The sequence below is a fragment of the Salvelinus sp. IW2-2015 genome, unplaced genomic scaffold (genome assembly GCF_002910315.2).
Source record: "Salvelinus sp. IW2-2015 unplaced genomic scaffold, ASM291031v2 Un_scaffold2509, whole genome shotgun sequence".
Taxonomy (NCBI): Eukaryota; Metazoa; Chordata; class Actinopteri; order Salmoniformes; family Salmonidae; genus Salvelinus; species Salvelinus sp. IW2-2015.
Genome location: NW_019943825.1, coordinates 48,145 through 53,958, shown reverse-complemented (window position 1 = coordinate 53,958; position 5,814 = coordinate 48,145). Strand labels below are relative to the sequence as shown.

At 41.1% G+C, this 5,814-nt stretch overlaps 1 long non-coding RNA gene across 1 annotated transcript; it reads left to right on the top strand.

Moving 5' to 3' along the window:
* The first annotated feature begins 4,413 nt into the window (after nt 1-4,413).
* LOC139025325 (uncharacterized) lies at nt 4,414-5,414 on the top strand. Its single transcript, XR_011476899.1, has 3 exons — nt 4,414-4,456; nt 4,937-5,081; nt 5,349-5,414. It is a non-coding gene; the product is annotated as an uncharacterized lncRNA (long non-coding RNA).
* Nucleotides 5,415-5,814: the final 400 nt, after the last annotated feature.

Below are 5,814 nucleotides of genomic sequence, written 5' to 3'. Positions count from 1 at the left end.
TAGCACACAGCCATGCAATCTCATAAAAAACATTGCAGTAGAATGCGCTTACTGGACTCAGTGACTTCAACCCTTACTTTGGCCTCGAACGTGAACAGAATAAATGCTGAACATACATGCTATGTGAGGGTTAGTTTCAGTGTTAGGGTTTGATCACCGTCAGCTTTTCACCACAGAGTGTTTGTTTCATCCTGTTCTGTTTGCCTCTGTTACACAAGAGCTGTGAATATAATACTATAATTCAATAATGTAACATAGATGAGCTGCGTGTCTTTGGTCATTTCTGACATTTGTAAAACCCCTATCGGCAATTGATTGTATACCTACCGCTCGGCCTATGTTTAAACACAGATCCTCACTCTACAGTGAGATGAAGTAAACATGTCACTTAGTCTGGAGACTAAGAACTGACCAAGTAGTTTTCTGAAGTTCAAATAACAAGCAACATGATTCTAGCAACATTATATTTGTACTGACCTGCAGAAGTTATAGGAATCCAGAGAAACAAGAGACAGAAGGAAATCATTTCTTTATCAGTTTAGATGAGACTGAATGGTACCGCTGGGTTGAACAACACAACTGTGTACTTTCTATCACTATTCTCTCCATCATGGCAAACAAACAGGGTCATAACTTGTTAATGTTTAGCCATCAAATGTAATCTTTAAGGAGTGACACAACAGTGCATASAAGACCTTCCGTTATTCTAACATGATGAGTCACTTGACTTTTGTGTGTCTCTGTCGCTCCGGGGTAAAGTTTCCCTTAGGTACAGATCTAGGATCAGATTCACCTCCCACAATCCTGACCTTAACTGTGCGTGGTGAAAGAAATATCTGACCCTGTATCAACTTCTACCAACTCCCTCTGGCATAGTCTATCTTTATTGTCAACAGAGAACTGGCATTTGATTGGACACACACCAGGAAGTAAGATGGCCAGAGCAGAGACCTAGCTTGCCTTGTTTATCAGATAAAAGTCCCAGGTCATAGAATCCTTCTGGCCACCTTGTTTCTCTGCATTCTGCAAACAGTCAGGAAATGATGTGACATTCCGACTCAGGAAGAATAAAAAACAAGATATTCTCTATTGAAAAGGCAGCTGATTTATCTGTTGACTGGATATACAAAACATATTAAGCCATATCTCAATGCCATTAGAAGTAAAAAAAAATAAATAAAAAATAAAATAATTCTATAAAAGTATTTAGGGTTCAAATCTTTGCTATGGTATTTAGTTTGTTATTTCACACACAAAAAATAATACATCATGGAATAATGAGTGACTGTTGGGTATGATGTTGTACTGTAGGTGACATGGAAACACACCAGTTATTTTTTATTTTATTTGTATTTATTTATATTTTTTACCTTTATTTAACTAGGCAAGTCAGTTAAGAACAATTCTTATTTACATTGACGGCCTAGGAACAGTGGGTTAACTGCCTTGTTCAGAGGCAGAATGACAGATTATTACCTTGTCAGCTCGGGGATTCGATCTCGCAACCTTCCAGTTAACTAGTCCAACGCTTATGATCCAATAGGAAATGCTAGTAAATTTCATTGATTATTGAGATGTTAAATGATGATACTGATGAATAAATAACATTATAGCTTGTTTATAGTTATAACAGATATCTGTATGCCTCGAGCTATATCATGGATGGTCAGTCCTTACATCCATAGCTCTGTCTATGAATTTGAGAGTGGTAACATTTCTCCAGCCCCATAGCTTTTTACCAAAACAGGGGCATGGAAGACCCCTTATTGTTTCTACTGCTTCATATTGTAACCTGCAGTACGTTATTTATGTTAGTGCAGTATAATGAAAAGACTGGCCCCTACTACCCTGACCAAGGGCTTTTGGTCTTGCTGACAAAGGCTTATTCCCTGTCAGTTAGACCAAAGGACTGAAAGCTCTAGTTGAAAGACTAGGAAACACTTACATACACCCATGTTACAATTTAATATTTCCTATATCTTTGTTGTTGTTGTAGGAGACACCTCATAACGGCTAACATCAGGGATACCCTTGTGTCTTATCATGAACAGGGTATGAAAAGGGTAGGGTAGGGTTGGTTTAGGGTAAGGGTTTGGTTTAAGGTGGTAGGGTACACGGTTTAGGATAAGGGTTTGGTTTAAGGTGGTAGGCTACCCGGTTTAGGGTAAGGGTTTGGTTTAAGGTGGTAGGGGTGGTTTTAGGGTAAGGGTTTGGTTTAAGGGTGGTAAGGGTAACACGCGGTTTAGGGTAAGGGTTTGGTTTGTTTAAAGTGGTAGGGTGGCTTTAGGGAAGGGTTTGGGTTAAGGTGGTAGGGTTGATTTAGGGTAAGGTTTGGTTTTATGGTGTGGTCGGGTTGGTTTAGGGTAAGGTTGGTTTAAAGTGAGGGTTGGGTTTAGGTAAGGGTTTGGTTTAAGGTGGTAGGGTTGGTTAGGGTAAGGGTTTGGTTTAAGGTGGTAGGCGTTGTTTAGGGTAACGGGTTTGGTTTAAGGTGGTAGGGTTGGGTTTGGTTTAAGGTGTAGGGTTGGTTTAGGGTAAGGGTTTGGTTTAAAGTGGTAGGGTTGTTTTAGGGTAAGGGTTTGGTTTAGGTGAAGGGTTGGTTAGGTAGGGTTTGGTTTAAGGTGATAGGGTTGGTTTAGGGTAAGGGTTTGGTTTAGGTGGTAGGGTTGGTTGAGGGTAAGGGTTTGGTTTAAGGTGGTAGGGTTGGTTGAGGGTAGGGTTTGGTTTAAGGTGGTAGGGTACACGGTTTAGGGTAGGGTTTGGTTTGGTTTAAGGTGGTAGGGTACACGGTTTAGGGTAAGGGTTTGGTTTAAGGTGGTAGGGTTGGTTGAGGGTAGGGTTTGGTTTGGTTTAAGGTGGTAGGGTTGATTTAGGGTAAGGGGTTTGGTTTAAGGTGGTTGCGGGTAGGTTGGTTTAGGGTAAGGGGGTTTGGTTTAAGGTGGTAGGGTTGGTTTAGGGTAAGGGTTTGGTTTAAGGTGGTAGGGTACACGGTTTAGGGTAAGGGTTTGGTTTAAGGTGGTAGGGTTGGGAATAGGAGCTGAAGGCCCGGGCACCCATGGTGGAGAGGTGGAATGGGGGGAGACAAGGAGGCCAGCAAAGGAGGAGGGGAGGGAGTGGGAGAGGGCATAGACTGGGAGAAGATCAGAGAGGTAGGTGGGTGCCAGGTTGTAGAGGGCTTTGTAGCTGAGGAGGAGTGTTTAAAAAGTGAAAAACAAGATTGCACAGGGAGCCAAAGTAGATAGATGAGGATGGGTTTGATGTGTTCAGTTGATCTGGTATGGGTGTGGATTCTGGCAGCAGAGTTCAGAACCAGTCTATTGATGAGTTTGGTGGGGATCCGGTGAGAAGAGTGTTACAGTGGTACTGGGTCAGGAAGTAACAAAAGCATGGATGAGGGTTTTGGTGCTGGAGTGTGACTGTGAGCGGCGGAGCCTGGACACATTGCGGAGGTGGAAGAATGGTGGCCGGGTGCTGCTTTTTATGTGGGGTTCGAATAGAGAGGGAACTATCTAGGGAGACACCGAGGCTTTTAACTTGTGTTTACAGAGGGACTGGGGAACCATCTATGGTGATGCTTGGAGAGAGTGGATTTGGAGCCGATGGGCATGACCTCTGTCTTGTTGATGTTGAGTTTGAGGAGGTTCATGCTCATCCAGCTCTGGATGCCTTGAAGGCAGCTGATGAGGAGGTGGGAGGGGAGTGGTGGGTTGGGTTGGGTGGAGAGGTAGAGCTGGGTGTCATCAGCATAGCAGTGGAAGTGAACTTTGTGATGTTAGATGATGTTGCCCAGGGGTAGGAGGTGTATGGATTCTTCTGACAATAAGCATTCATGGTTGAGGAAGGTATTTGCACATTAATTAGTGATTAACAGGAATGAGGATTGATGAGGTTTGAATCATAAGCAAAATGTATTCAGAAATCCATTCCTTAAAACGATGCGGTTCACTACAAATCATTTATCGATCCATAATCATTCAGCAACTGTGAGATGGATGCCTATTTAAGTAGTAATGACAGTGTATCTAGTCCCACTGCATCAAGCTGCCCTCAAACATAGACATCTAATACACAGTAATAAATGCAGTATCAACTTTGTTCTGAAACATGTTGGTTGTTATCTAACAACCAATACCAACTGTAATTACATAGCAGTTACATAGCAGTTATTATGTAAGTACAAAGTACCATGTTTCCTCATTTGTTTCCAAGTAAACAGTAAGAAAGCATTTTCATCCAGCCCGGCACTATCACACCTGATACAGCCCAATGCAGTTAGTTGTATCTGCCTGAGATAGATTTCAAATAGACAGCAGATTTATTTTCTGAAGCACCAATATCTTTCAGCACCAATATTATTGAGTCACATCTCTATAATCACCATTAGAGCGCTCAGCAATAATATCACACAATCTTCAGCTTTGTGGTTTCTTCTGGGTATCCTGCTGTGGAGACTTTTCTGGTGGGTCCACTTCTCTTCGCTCCACTGAAAGGCCATATATTTCCTCATCATCCTGGCTGGTTCAGCTAGTAGTCCACTACACCTGTCACTAGTATAAACAACCCTGAACCATTACAGATGTTTGTATTCAAGACCAAACCTTGACTGAAGTAGCCCACAGCGTCCGAATCTCCAAGTAGAACGCAATTTGCATGTAAATAATTTGCTAATGTTGAGCTGAACACATTCCTAGCTGTATTTTGTCTAACCTAGAAATGTATATGTTCCTTTTTAGCTATGTTGTTCTTTACGACATCTTTCAGCAGTTTATATTTCCTTATTGGCCCTTTTTTTTTTACCAAGCACCTTGACTGAGAACACAAGCTGTATTACAGCAACATACTGGGGACCATTTGCGTGCATGGAAAGGTGAGGGGTAGAATGGGCCAAAATGAGKTGTACAAAAATCAACATGTCTTCTCTTGTGTTTTTGGGGGGTAGGGACTGCCTGTCTTGCCTGGACCCCCCGGCCCCCCAGGTCCTGCATTTGCTGGGTGAGTGGGACCAATCACTGACACTCTTGCCCAGGCCACGCTGGTGTCAGATGTAAGCCCTAAAAATGTGGTTGTTTGCCTTGTTTATAATGGTGGGGATTGAGTCACAAAAATATCTTGAAATGAAGTGTCCAGTATATTGAAATGAAATGCTTCCATCTCATGAGAATAATCTACCTGCTGTTTATGTGAGAAAGAACAATGAATGAAAGTAAAATTAATTGCTTTATGTATGTGTTGTACATGTGATAGTATTTAACTGCATGGCAGTACATGTTAGTATTTTAGTTAATTTCATGACTATACATTAAATATGCAGTTGGTTATAATGAGTCCTAATACATACATTTGTGTTAGAGATATCCCCAGACACCCTGGTGACATTGGACATCTCCCAACTTTATGAACATTTCAAATAAAACAAATATTTCTATTTGTTTTTTCATATTTTGGTTGTTAATATAGGGTTAACAGTCAAGTTCTCTACTTTGTCCACTTCTCACTTGCCACCGCATTTTTTGCAATAAGGCTGCAATAAGTTGGTTTCATATATGTATACATCCTATTCATAATATTATAAATAAAGATAATACATTTTTTTAACAATCTGCCCATTCTTTTTTAAAATTAGTATTCAGATTGCTCATACCAACCGAGCCATATTATAATGATCTTCTTCGTCTGATGAAGAGTAGTCAGGATCGGACCAAAACGCAGCGTGGTACGTGTTCATGATATTTATTTTAACTCAGAACACTAAGATAAAATAACAAAAAATAGACCAACACAAAACAGTTCTGTCTGGTGCAGACACAAAGACAGAAA